The following is a 13,056-nucleotide window of genomic DNA, read 5'->3' as shown; positions in this document are numbered from 1 at the left end:
CCCAAGTGGTCTTCCTGCAGGAAACACATTTCACCAGCCATTCCCTACCCAGGTTGCCCACCCATATGTTTAATCAGTGGTTTCACAGTACATCTCCTAAGGCCAAGTCCAGAGGGACTGCCATAGCGTTCCATAAGACGTGCCCTTTTCAGCCAGTGGATAGCAAAATTGACCCTCAGGGCCGATTTGTTTTCCTAAAGGGCACCTTCCTGGACGCTACCCTTGACCTATTGACAGACTTTAAAGCCGGGTATTTAATTTTAGGCGGGGACTTTAACCCTTTCATGACTAAGCCTATTTTTGGAATTTGGTGTTTACAAGTTAAAATCCATATTTTTTGCTAGGAAATTACTTGGAACCCCCAAACATTATATATATTTTTTTAGCAGAGGCTCTAGAGAATAAAACGGTGATTGTTGCAATATTTTATGTCACACGGTATTTGCGCAGTGGTGTTTTAAACGCAACTTTTTGGGAAAAGGGACACTTTCATGAATAAAAAAAAAACAAAACAGTAAAATTAGCCCAATTTTTTTGCGAAATGTGAAAGATAATGTTACGCCGAGTAAATAGATACCAAACATGTCACACTTTATAATTGCGCGCACTTGTAGATTGACGACAAAGTACGGTACCTAAAAATCTCAATAGGCGACGCTTTAAAAATTTTTTACGGTTACCAGGTTAGCGTTACAGAGGAGGTCTACTGCTAGAATTATTGCTCTCGCTCTGACGATCGCGGCGATACCTCACATGTGTGACTTGAACACCGTTTACATACGCGGGCGCGACTTCCGTATGCGTTTTCTTTGCTTCGCGAGCTCGCGGGGACGGCGGGCGCTTTGAAAATTTTTTTTTTATTTTTTTATTTATTTTATTTATTTTTAAATGACTAAATTGTTTAAAAAAAAAAAAAAAAAATTTGATCACTTTTATTGCTGTCACAAGGAATGTAAACATCCCTTGTGACAGTAATAGGTGGTGACAGGTACTCTTTATGGAGGGATCGGGGGTCTAAAAGACCCCCCACCCCTCCTTTACACTTCAATGTATTCAGATCGCCGAAAACGGCGATTCTGAATACCGGATATTTTTTTAAAACCGGCGCCATTGGCAGCCGAGTAAACGGGAAGTGACGTCATGACGTCGCTTCCGTGTTTACGATGAGGAGACTGGAACGAAGCCGATTACGGCTTCGTTCCAGTTCCTCCCCAGCAGCCAGAGCCGACGGATGTTTAATCGGTGCTCCCGATCGAGCGGGAGCACCGGTAACAGCGGCGAGAGGCGGCGGGAGGGGGGGACGTCCCCTCCCGCTCCTCCGGCATAACAGCCGAGCGGCTTTTAGCCGCATCGGTTGTTATGCCTGGATAGCCAATCGCCTGCTGTAAAAAACGGTACCGGGATGATGCCTGCAGGTGCGGGCATCATCCCGGTATACCCCCCGGAAGCCGAGTACGCAGATGTGCGTACGCTCGGCGGGAAAGGGTTAATGTCTGCCCGGACCATCTGCTCGACACTTCGAGCACCCGACCCTCACACTCCCATGCCTTTTTCAAACACTTTCGCAAATCACTGCAGGCACACCTTTTACTTGATATCTGGAGGATTTTGCATCCCTCGGGACGAGACTTTAGCTATTACTCGTCCGTCCATGACGTATACACGTGCATAGACCATGTCTATGTTGACCGTCCCACGCTTGAGCTTCTGTAGACGGCATCCATTGGCAGCATCACCCTTTCGGACCATGCACCGGTTGGCGTGACCATTCAATTACCATCTGGTCCCCACAGGGCCTGGACGTGGAGACTGAACGAAAATCTCTTGGATGACTCTGCTGCGGTTGCCAAGGTGTCGGAGACCATCTCCCACTATTTTAGGGAAAACGCCTCGGATGAGATAAGTGCGGGTGTGCTTTGGGAGGGGCACAAAGCCGTGATTAGAGGGGAACTGATATCATTGGGTTCCCAAATCAAGAAAGCACGTCAAGAGGATTTCAACAGGGTTCTGGCCGCCTTACAGGCGGCAGAACTCTCCCATAAGCAGGGGGGGAGCCCAGAGGCTAAGCAGAAGCTTTTTGAATTGCGTGACCTGTTTTTACGTTTATTAGATCGCCACACGTGTAGGCAGGCCAGGCATCTTTCACACAGGTACTATGAACATGGAAACAAATGCGGCCGTATGCTGGCCAGGGCCCTTCGCAAGAAACATGCTCAAGCTTATGTACAGAAGCTCCGTTCCCCCTCGGGTGCCGTTTGGGTCCAATCCAACAAGATTGCCTCGGGGTTCCAGGAATTTTACGCCCAACTTTATAACCTTTCCCCGGCCTCGCCCGCACACGCTCAGCCTCCCAAGTCTGCTGCCATTCAAGAATTTTTAGCGTCGGCGAGAGTCCCTACACTTACGGCGGAACAATGCGTCGACTTGGAGCGGCCGATTTCGCCGGAGGAAATTGCGCTAACGGTGAAATCCCTGCCCAAGGGCAAGAGCCCGGGATCGGATGGTTTTTCGGGTTCCTACTATAAGATCTTCCTGCCCCTCTTAACGCCACATATGTGCACCTACTTTAATTCCATCGCGGAGGGGAAGCCTATCCCAACCGAAGCACTGTTGGCACACATTACGGTGCTGCCAAAAGAGGGCAAAGATCCTACCGTCCCCCAGAGCTATCGACCGATTTCCCTTCTTAACGTCGATATTAAGATTCTAGCAAAAGTCCTGGCAAACAGACTTTGGAGTCTTATGCCCCAAATTATTCACCCAGACCAAGCAGGGTTTATTCGTGGCAGGGAGGCGAGAGATAACTCCATCAGGGCAATCCAACTCATTCATTGGGCACGTAACAGTCCTGATCCTAAACCTTGTATCGTCCTTTCGACGGACGCCGAAAAGGCGTTTGACCGCGTCGACTGGGGGTACTTATGGGTGGTACTGGAGGCTCAGGGGTTGGGGACGCATATGATGTCCTCGATTATGGCCTTGTACTCCACTCCGTGTGCACAGGTGAAGGTGAATGGGGTGCTTTCCTCCCGGTTCCCGATTCGAAACGGCACGAGACAGGGGTGTCCACTGTCTCCTCTCCTTTTTGCCTTGGTACTGGAACCACTGCTCTGCAGGGTGAGGGCGAACGCAGACATTAGAGGCCTGAAGGTTGGGATGACGGAGCACAAACTGTCGGCGTATGCGGACGATGTGCTCCTTTATCTCTCTGAACCCCTGATCTCGTTGCCGGTTCTGTTGAAGGAGCTGAGGACTTTTGGTGAGTTATCCAATTTCAAGATAAACCTTTCCAAATCGGAGATTTTGCCTATTCACCTCGCCCCGCCTCAAGCGGACCACCTGCAATTAGCATTCCCCTTTACCTGGGCCACGTCTTCTATTAAATACCTGGGCATCCAGTTGACCAACTGCTTTGATGCCTTATATGCCGCTAATTTCCCCCCCTTATTACATGCGATCAAGGCGGATTTGTTGCAGTGGACCAAAACCGCTTTTACGTGGTTCGGCCGCATTAATATTATTAAAATGAATATCCTGCCCCGAGTATTATTCTTTTTACAAATGATACCCATCTCCCTCCCTAAACTGTTTTTTACCCAATTGAATAGCATTCTGTCGACATTTGTGTGGAACACAAAGAAACCTAGAATAGCCATGGCCTTGCTGAAACGCTCGAAGCTGACGGGGGGTCTGGGGGTTCCGGATATCCAGAGGTACCACAGGGCTATTGTTCTACAGAGGATACTTAATTGGAAATTTCATACTAAGTCAAAAGTGTGGGTCTCTCTGTAAAAATGGCTAGCTGGGAGAGATTTGGCTTATGCGCCCTGGTTGTCCCCGGAATATAGGGGGTTATCGGTGGATGTCTCCCCGCTCACTGTACAGTCTCTTTTGATTTGGGACAAACTGAACAAGACGCTGGGCCTATCCCCCCCTGTTTCTCCGCTTGCCCTGCTGGGAGGGTTCCTATGGTTCCCGCCAGGGGAGCGGAGGGCCTTTTTTGTCCCCTGGGGAGCTGACGGGAATGCCAGTTGTGGACAGTTTCTCAGCGGTGGCCAAATGGTCAGCTATGAATCCCTGCAGACCGGGCATGCGCAGACAGCTATGAATTTTTGGCGATACAGGCAATTGCACCACTTTTTTGAAGCCCATGGCCACTTAATCAGGGACGAAGCGCTCCTTACACCATTTGAGCGTTTTTTTGTAGCAGATGAACCCACTCCCCACCTGATCTCCGAATTATATCACTTGCTGGGCTGTGTTACCGAGGTCGCTAGACCGACATACATACGGGTCTGGGAGAGGGAGCTACAACTTGACTTTTCCGCGGCCCAACTGTCCCACCTCTACAAACTCACGTACGCTAGCTCCATGGAGTCCAAAACCCAAGAAACTAATTTTAAAGTACTGTCTCGCTGGTACAGAGTGCCGGCAGACTTAGCACGTATCTACCCTTCGGTATCGGACCGGTGCTGGAGGGAATGTGGCCAATTGGGCACCCTCCTTCATATTTGGTGGGATTGCCCACGAATCAAGCCATTCTGGGAGGACATCCGATCCCGCATAGAGGCAGTTTTGCATCTTGATGTGCCACTGTCTCCGGCCAACTATCTTTTGCACATTCCTCCGATCCCGATTGGTAGATACAAAAAAAGCCCTCTGCCGCATCTGTTGAACGCGGCCAGACGTCTTATACCGATTTACTGGAAACAAACTAGGACTCCCACAGTGGAGGACTGGGTCAAAAAAGTGAATGACATCAGAGAAGCGGAATATTGGGTGGCAACCTGTAGGGGTACACGGGCTAAGTGTGACAGCATATGGCAATCATGGACAGTCTACATGTCCGAAACTATATACGCTACCTCCAGTCTGGACTTGGCTCTACTGGAGCTAGCGGAACCCTCTTTGAGATCCCGCACACACAATGATGTTCCCACCTAGTGGCTGTTTTTCACCTTCTTGCCCCATGGACGGAGAGACGACTTTGCTGCTGAGACTCGCCTGGTGCTGGACCGCTGCACTTCGCAGGGATGTCAAGTAGGCTCCACCCTCCTCCCTTACCCTATCCCCCAATCCCCTCTCTACCCCTTCTTGCCTCTCTCTCACCCTTCCTACTGTTCTTTTTTACCTTCTTTCTCTGTATTCCACACTATAAGATGTTGCCTTTTATTGACCTACGTGGTATTGAGCTGTGGTGGTGCGTTAGGCTTCCTGTGGGCTGGCTGGCCCTGCGGCCACTTTGTTTGGCTGACGGGGGGAATCCCTCTGTCCGGAGGGGTCCATGCTGGGACGTCCCTCCTGGGCGGGGGGGTTGCTGTGGGCCTGTCCTACCCCCGGGGGACGCTCGGGAGAGGTTGCTGGAGGTGATTGTGCCCCCCTCTCCTGGGCGGCCCCTGGGGGTGGTCCCATGCCTCCCCGGCCTTTTGTATGACGGGAGGTGGGGGACTGGGCTCCGGCCCGTCCTCTCCTTTCCGCTCAGAGGCACCTTGGAGCGGGGCCCTAGCCCACGGAGGCCGGACTTGATGTGTATGAGCTAGAAGACACTCCAGACGTTCATCTCCACCCGTTTGCCTAATTCATGTGTCTGGTTTGAGCCGCCAACTCTTGGCCACTGGGTCAGTTTTTATGGGTGTCATTGTTTCCTACAGTTTATTTGTTCTTTGTTTGGTCCTGACACAGCTGTCTAATGTATACTCAAGTGTGTTTCAATGTCAAAATATCTCAAAATAAAGATTTTACAAAAAAAAAAAAAGCCTCCTTTTCCATGACTGGCACTGTAGTGCAACTTACAGTCGCAGCTGTGGGGTTGTGTCAGTTCCTCAAGGAACAGGTTAAGCAGATGCTTGGCCTCCTTCCCAGTGAGGAAGTGGAGAATTATGCAGAAATACCTCAAATTCTGTGTTTCCTGATTGATGCGATTTCGGATTCTGTCCTACAAGCATCTCGTTTGTCTCTCCTGTTGGTACACATGCGAAGGGCCCTATGGCTAAAGAATTGGGCAAGCTGAGCTATCATGCAAGAAGCATTTGATTGGGTTCCCGTTTAAAGGGGAACGTTTGTTTGTAGAAGAATTAGACAAATTCGTCCAAAAAATTTCAGGGGGTAAATCTACTCTCCTTCCAGTCAAAAGGAGCAAACGTCCATCATTTAGGCGTTCTCTCTCTCCCGGAGCATCAAGCTCTAAGCAGTGGTGACGGCCTTCTCAACCCCCCTCTACAGGAAAGGCTCAAGGCCGGGCCCAGGGGCAGAAGAAATCCTGAGGGCGAAAGCCTGCCAAGCAGAGCCCGAAAGCTTCCTTGTGAAGGAGCGCCCCCGCTCGGCCAAGTGGGGGGAAGGCTCTTGCAGTTTGCAGAAGCCTGGCGGGAAGAGATCCGGGATGAGTGGGTGGTCTCTTCGGTATCTCTGGGCTACAAGCTGGAGTTTCAGGAGATTCCACCTTCTCGCTTTCTAAGGTCAAGGATCCCCAGAGACCCAGTAAAGCAAAGACCGCTATTTCTGGCCTTAGATCACTTACTATCCCAGGGGGTGATAGTAGAAGTGGACCCAAAAGAACAGGGTTCAGGGTTTTACTCGAATCTCTTCACCGTTCCAAAGCCAAATGGAAGTGTCAGACCTATCCTGGATCTGAAGGATCTGAACCATTTTTTACGCATCCGGTCCTTCTGAATACAGTCAATTCGCACTGTGGTCTCCTCCCTGCAAGGGGGAGAGTTTATGGCATCAATAGACATCAAGGATGCATATCTCCATGTGCCAATTTTTCCTGCACACCAAAAGAATCTAAGGTTTGCGGTAGAGCGGCGCCATTTTCAATTTGTGGCCTTGCCGTTCGGGCTAGCTACGGCCCCTCGAGTCTTCACAAAGATTCTGGACCCTCTCTTGGCAAACCTAAGAGCTCAGGGTATAGCCGTCATGGCTTATCTAGACGATTTGCTTCTCATAGAGAAAACAGTAGCGCTCCTGAACCACAGTGTTACCAGAACGCTAGAACAGCTGGAACGCCTAGGTTGGATTATAAACCTAGAAAAGTCGTCCCTACAGCCTGCTACCAGGTTGGAATACCTGGGTATGGTTATCGACACTGCTCAGGGCAAGGTGTTTCTACCAAGGCCAAAAGCCTTGGCCATTGGGGATCTGGTGCGTCTAATTCTGGGTAGAAGATCTTCCCCCATTCGGTTGTGCATGAGACTCTTTGGGAAAATGGTCGCCTCCTTCGAGGCCGTTCCATTCGCCCAGTTCCACTCAAGGCCTCTGCAAAGATTCATCCTTGCGGCTTGGAACAGGAAGCCCCAGTCCTTGGATCTTCCTATGCGTCTATCCCCAGGGACACGCAAGAGTCTCGTCTAACGAGTCTAAGAGTCTCGTTACAAACCGAGAATTTGCTGAAAGGCAAAACTTTTCTTCCTCTTCCATGGAAGATTATTATGACAAATGGCAGCCTGACAGGCTGGGGAGCAGTGTTGGAGGAGACGTGCTCGCAGTGGAAATGGTCTGCGATCGAGAAGCTATTGCCCATAAATGTCTTGGAGATCCGGGCAGTTTATATGGCTCTCATAAACTGGTCTTTCAGACCTGTTCGGGTTCAGTCCGACAATGCCACAGCAGTGGCCTATATCAATCACCAGGGCGGTACCAGAAGTCTGGTTGCGCAAAAAGAGGTGAATCGTATACTTGTCTGGGCAGAAAGGCATGTTCCATGCCTTTCTGCAGTCTTCATTCCAGGAGTGGAAAATTGGCAGACAGATTTTCTGCGCCGCCAGCAGTTGTGCCTAGGAGAATGGGCTCTGCACCCCGACGTGTTTTGGAACATATGTCGCAGGTGGGGTACTCCAGACGTAGATCTGTTTGCGTCCAGGTTCAACAGAAAACTGGACAAATTTGTGTCAAGGACAAGAGATACACTCGCTCAGGGGTCGGATGCTCTGACAGTTCCCTGGGATCAGTACAATTTGATTTATGCCTTCCCCCCGTGCCCGCTTCTGTCGCGGTTCCTGGGAAGAGTCTAGAGGGAAACAAAGTCGCTTCTTTTGGTAGCCCCGGCTTGGCCCAGGCGACCGTGGTACGCAGAGATCATGAAGTTGGCAGTAGGCAGGCCGTGGATCCTCCCTCTCCGGCCAGATCTGCTCTCACAGGGTCCAATTTACCATGCTGCTTTACACAGTCTGAATTTGACGGTTTGGCTGCTGAGACCCACATTCTGAGAGACCGTGGGCTTTCGGGGCCAGTCCTTTCTACTCTGGTCAATGCCAGAAAGCCGGCCTCCAGGCTTATTTACTACAAAATCTGGAGGGCATATGTTTCCTGTTGTGAACTCAGGGAATGTCATCCTAGAAAGTATGTCATTAGCAGGATCTTGGCCTTCCTCCAGTCAGGCCTAGAAATGAATTTGGCCATAAGCACTATCAAGGTGCATATTTCGGCCTTGTCAGTGTTTTTTCAGAAACCACTTGCATCACATTCCCTGGTGCGGGCTTTCATCCAGGGGGCTATGCGGATAAGGCCGCCAGTCAAACCTCCGGTATGCCCATGGGATCTGAATTTGGTTCTCTCAGCTTTGCAGGGGCAACCTTTTGAACCTTTGCATCAGGCTTCGTTAGTTCTTTTGACTAAAAAATTGGTTTTCTTGGTAGCCATATCCACGGCTAGAAGAGTGTCAGAACTAGCAGCTCTCTCCAGTAAAGAACCGTATCTAATTATTCATAAGGACCTGGTGGTAATGCGTCCCAACAGGTCCTTTCTGCCTAAGGTGGTTTCAGGATTCCATTTGAATCAAGATGTAAGCCTACCATCCTTTTTTCTGGACCCACAGTCTGCAGAAGAAGAATCTTTGCACACTTTGGATGTGGTAAGGGCAATCAGTATCTATCTTCAGGCAACTGCACAGATAAGGAAAACTGATTGCTTATTTATTTTGCCGGAAGGCCCTAGGAAGGGTCAGGTGGCATCAAAATCCACTCTCTCATGGTGGATTAGACAGATTATTTCTCAGGCCTATAGTGTTAAAGGGAAGATCCCTCCTTTTCAAGTGAAAGCGCACTCAACTAGGGCTGTAAGTGCTTCTTGGGCAGTGCATCACCAGGCCTCCCTGGCTCAGATCTGTAAGGCTGCAACTTGGTCATCAGTCCACATATTCACCAGATTCTATCAGGTGGATGTCAGAGGGCAAGAGGATATCGCCTTTGGGCGCAGTGTACTGCAGGCTGCAGTTTAGGTCCTCCGGTCCTTGGCGGTCTATATATTATGATCTGTGTCTCCCTCCCCTCAATCTGAGCATTGCTTTGGGACATCCCACTATGTAATGAAGCTCCTGTGTCCCCTGATGTATGATCAAGAAAATAGGATTTTTATACACAGCTTACCTGTAAAATCCTTTTCTTGAGAGTACATCACGGGACACAGGGCTCCCACCCCTCTTGGGTTTTACGTGGTTTCCTATTGCTTTGCTACAAAACTGAGGTGCCTCCCATATGGGAGGGGTTATATAGGGGAGGAATTCTCCTTAATTGGGGGTTAACCAGTGTCCAATCACCAGAGGTGCCTATATAACCCACTATGTAATGAAGCTCCTGTGTCCCGTGATGTACTCTCAAGAAAAGGATTTTACAGGTAAGCTGTATATAAAAATTCTATTTTTTATGTTGTTGGCGTTGACCTGTTTTTTTTCACTTGTTTCCCAAGATGACCATCTTGGCGTTTGTCAAGAGGGTGAGAGTGCCCAAAGAAAGTGCCTACGGCCAAATCACCCTGAAAGTGCCCGATCTTGTCTGATCTCGGAGGTTAAGCATTGTCGGGCCTGATTAGTAACTGGATGGGAGACCGACTGGGAATACCAGGTGCCGTAGGCTTCTTTTTATGCTGTTGGCGTTGACATTTTTTTTTTTTTCCGCTTCTTTCCCAAGGTGACAATCTTGGCATTTGTCAAGAGGGCTGAGAGAGCCCGAAGAAATCTCCTACGGCCACATCACCCTGAAAGCGCCCGATCTCATCTGATCTCGGAGGCTAAGCAGGGTCCGGTCTGGATAGTACCTAATTACAGGTGCCGTAGGAATCTTTTTATATTGTTGGCTTTGACCTGTTTTTTTTTCGCTTGTTTCCCAAGGTGACCATTTTAGCATCTGTCAAGAGTTTTGAGTATGTCCCGAAGCGTTCGCCTAAGGCCACATCACCCTGAAAGCGCCCGATCTCAGAGGCTAAGCAGGGTCAGGGTCAGATGGGAGACCGCCAGGGTCTATGTTTTTGGCGTTGACCTGTTTTTTTTTCACTTTTTTCCCAAGATGACCATCTTGGCATTTGTCAAGAGGGTTGAGAGTGTCTGAATAGAACACCTATGGCCACATCACCCTGAAAGCGCACAATCTCATCTGATCTCAGAGGCCTAGCAGTGTACGGCCTGGTTAATACCTGTATGGGAGACCATCTGTGAATACCAGGTGCCGTAGGCTTCTTTTTATGTTGTTGGTGTTGACCTGTTTATTTTCGCTTGTTTCCCAAGGTGACCATCTTGGCTTTTAAAAAGAGGGTCGAGAGTGCCTAAAGAGATCACCTACGGCCCCATCACCCTGAAAACACCCGATCTTGTCTGATCTCGGAGGCTAAGCCGTGTTGGGCCTGGTTAATACCAGGATAGGAGAACGTCTGGGAATAACAGGTGCCGTAGGCTTCTTTTTATGTTATTGACCTTGACCTGTTTTTTTTTTTTTCACTTGTTTCCCAAGGTGACCATCTTGGCATTTGTCAAGAGGGTTGAGAGTGCCCGAAGAGATCACCTACGGCCCCATCACCCTGAAAGCGTCCAATCTCGTCTGATCTCGGAGGCTAAACAATGTCAGGCCTGGTTAGTACCTGGATGGGAGACCGCCTGGGTATACCAGGTGCCATAGGCTTCTTTTTATGTTGTTGGCTTTGACCTGTTTTTTTCGCTTGTTTCTGAAGGCGACCATCTTGGCGTTTGTCAAGAGGGTTGGGCGTGTCTTGAAGAGAATGCTTACGGCCACATCACCCTGAAAGCACCCGATCTCGTCTGATTTCAGAGGCTAAGCAGTGTCAGGCCTGGTTAGTACCTGGATGGGAGACTGCCTGGGAAGACCAGGTGCCATAGAAGGATCTGGCCTGGTTAGTGTCTTGATTGGGAGATCGCCTGGGAATACCGGATGCCGTAGACTTCTTTTTATGTTGTTGGCTTTGACCTGTTTTTTTTAGCTTTTTTCCCAAGGTGAGCATCTTGGCCTTTGTCAAGAGGCTTCAGAGTGCCCAAAGAGAGTGCCTACAGCCAAATCACCCTGAGAGAGCCCAATCTCATCTGATCTCGGAGGCTAAGCAGCGATGGGCCTGGTTAGTACCTGGACGGGAGACAGCCTGGGAATACCAGGTGCCGTAGGATTCTCATTATGTTGTCGGCGTTGACCTGTGTTTTTTCCCTTTTTTCCCAAGGTGACCATCTTGCCATTTGTCAAGAGGGTTGAGAGTGCACAAAGAAATTGCCTACGGCCACAACACCCTTAAAGCACCCAATCTCGTCTGGTCTCAGAGGCTAAGCAGGGTTGGGCCTGGTTTGTACCTGGATGGGAGACCGCCTGGGTTTTCCAGATGCCGCAGGCTTCTTTTTATGTTGTTGGTGTTGACCTGTTTTTTTTCGCTTGTTTCCCAAAGTGATCATCTTGGCATTTGTCAAGAGGGTAGAGAGTGCTTAAAGAGATCGCTTACAGCAGCATCACCCTGAAAGCACCCTATCTCTTCTGATCTCGGAGGCTAAGAAGGGTTGGGCCTAGTTAGTACTTGAATGGGAGACGGCCTTGGAATACCAGGTGCCGTATTCTTCTTTTCATGTTGTTGGCGTTGACCTGTTTTTTTTCGCTTGTTTCCCAGGGTGACTATCTTGGCATTTTTCAAGAGGGATGAGAGTGCCCAAAGAGATTGCCTATGGGCACATCACCCTGAAAGCACCCAATCTCCTCTGATCTCAGAGGCTAGAAAGGGTCGTGCCTTGTTAATACCTGGATGGGAGACCGCCTGGGAATACTAGGTGCTGTAGGCTTCTTTTTATGTTGTTGGCGTTGACTTGATTTTTTGTTTGCTTCCCAAGGTGACCATCTTGGCATTTGTCAAGAGGGTTGAGCGTGCCTGAAAAAAATCTACTATGGCTGCATCACCCTGAAGGAGCCCAATCTCATTTGATCTCAGAGGCTAAGCAGGGTTGGGACCTGGTTAGTACCTGGATGGGAGACCGCCTGGGATTTCTCAATGCCATAGGCTTTTTTTTTAAGTTGTTGCTTGATTCCCAAGGTGACCATCTTGGCGTTTGTCAAGAGGGTTGAAAGTGCCTGAAGGGATTGCCTACGGGCAATCTTAGAAGTTGGCAGTAGGCAGGCCGTGGATCCTCCCTCTCCGGCCAGATCTGCTCTCACAGGGTCCAATTTACCATGCTGCTTTACACAGTCTGAATTTGACGGTTTGGCTGCTGAGACCCACATTCTGAGAGACCGTGGGCTTTCGGGGCCAGTCCTTTCTACTCTGGTCAATGCCAGAAAGCCGGCCTCCAGGCTTATTTACTACAAAATCTGGAGGGCATATGTTTCCTGTTGTGAACTCAGGGAATGTCATCCTAGAAAGTATGTCATTAGCAGGATCTTGGCCTTCCTCCAGTCAGGCCTAGAAATGAATTTGGCCATAAGCACTATCAAGGTGCATATTTCGGCCTTGTCAGTGTTTTTTCAGAAACCACTTGCATCACATTCCCTGGTGCGGGCTTTCATCCAGGGGGCTATGCGGATAAGGCCGCCAGTCAAACCTCCGGTATGCCCATGGGATCTGAATTTGGTTCTCTCAGCTTTGCAGGGGCAACCTTTTGAACCTTTGCATCAGGCTTCGTTAGTTCTTTTGACTAAAAAATTGGTTTTCTTGGTAGCCATATCCACGGCTAGAAGAGTGTCAGAACTAGCAGCTCTCTCCAGTAAAGAACCGTATCTAATTATTCATAAGGACCTGGTGGTAATGCGTCCCAACAGGTCCTTTCTGCCTAAGGTGGTTTCAGGATTCCATTTGAATCAAGATGTA

The 13,056-nt window shown here is 49.4% G+C and overlaps 4 pseudogenes; all 4 read left to right on the top strand.

Moving 5' to 3' along the window:
* Window positions 1-9,729: 9,729 nt before the first annotated feature.
* On the top strand, window positions 9,730-9,848 carry LOC143999961 (5S ribosomal RNA; annotated as a pseudogene).
* Window positions 9,849-10,544: 696 nt separating this feature from the next.
* LOC143999288 (5S ribosomal RNA) lies at window positions 10,545-10,663 on the top strand (annotated as a pseudogene).
* Window positions 10,664-10,985: 322 nt separating this feature from the next.
* LOC143999049 (5S ribosomal RNA) lies at window positions 10,986-11,104 on the top strand (annotated as a pseudogene).
* Window positions 11,105-11,264: 160 nt separating this feature from the next.
* Window positions 11,265-11,383, top strand: LOC143999363 (5S ribosomal RNA; annotated as a pseudogene).
* The last annotated feature ends 1,673 nt before the right edge of the window (window positions 11,384-13,056 follow it).

This window comes from Lithobates pipiens, unplaced genomic scaffold, assembly GCF_037356315.1.
Source record: "Lithobates pipiens isolate NorthernLeopardFrog02 unplaced genomic scaffold, aLitPip1_a1.2 Scaffold_19, whole genome shotgun sequence".
Classification (NCBI taxonomy): Eukaryota; Metazoa; Chordata; class Amphibia; order Anura; family Ranidae; genus Lithobates; species Lithobates pipiens.
This window is presented reverse-complemented; position numbering and strand designations above follow the sequence as displayed.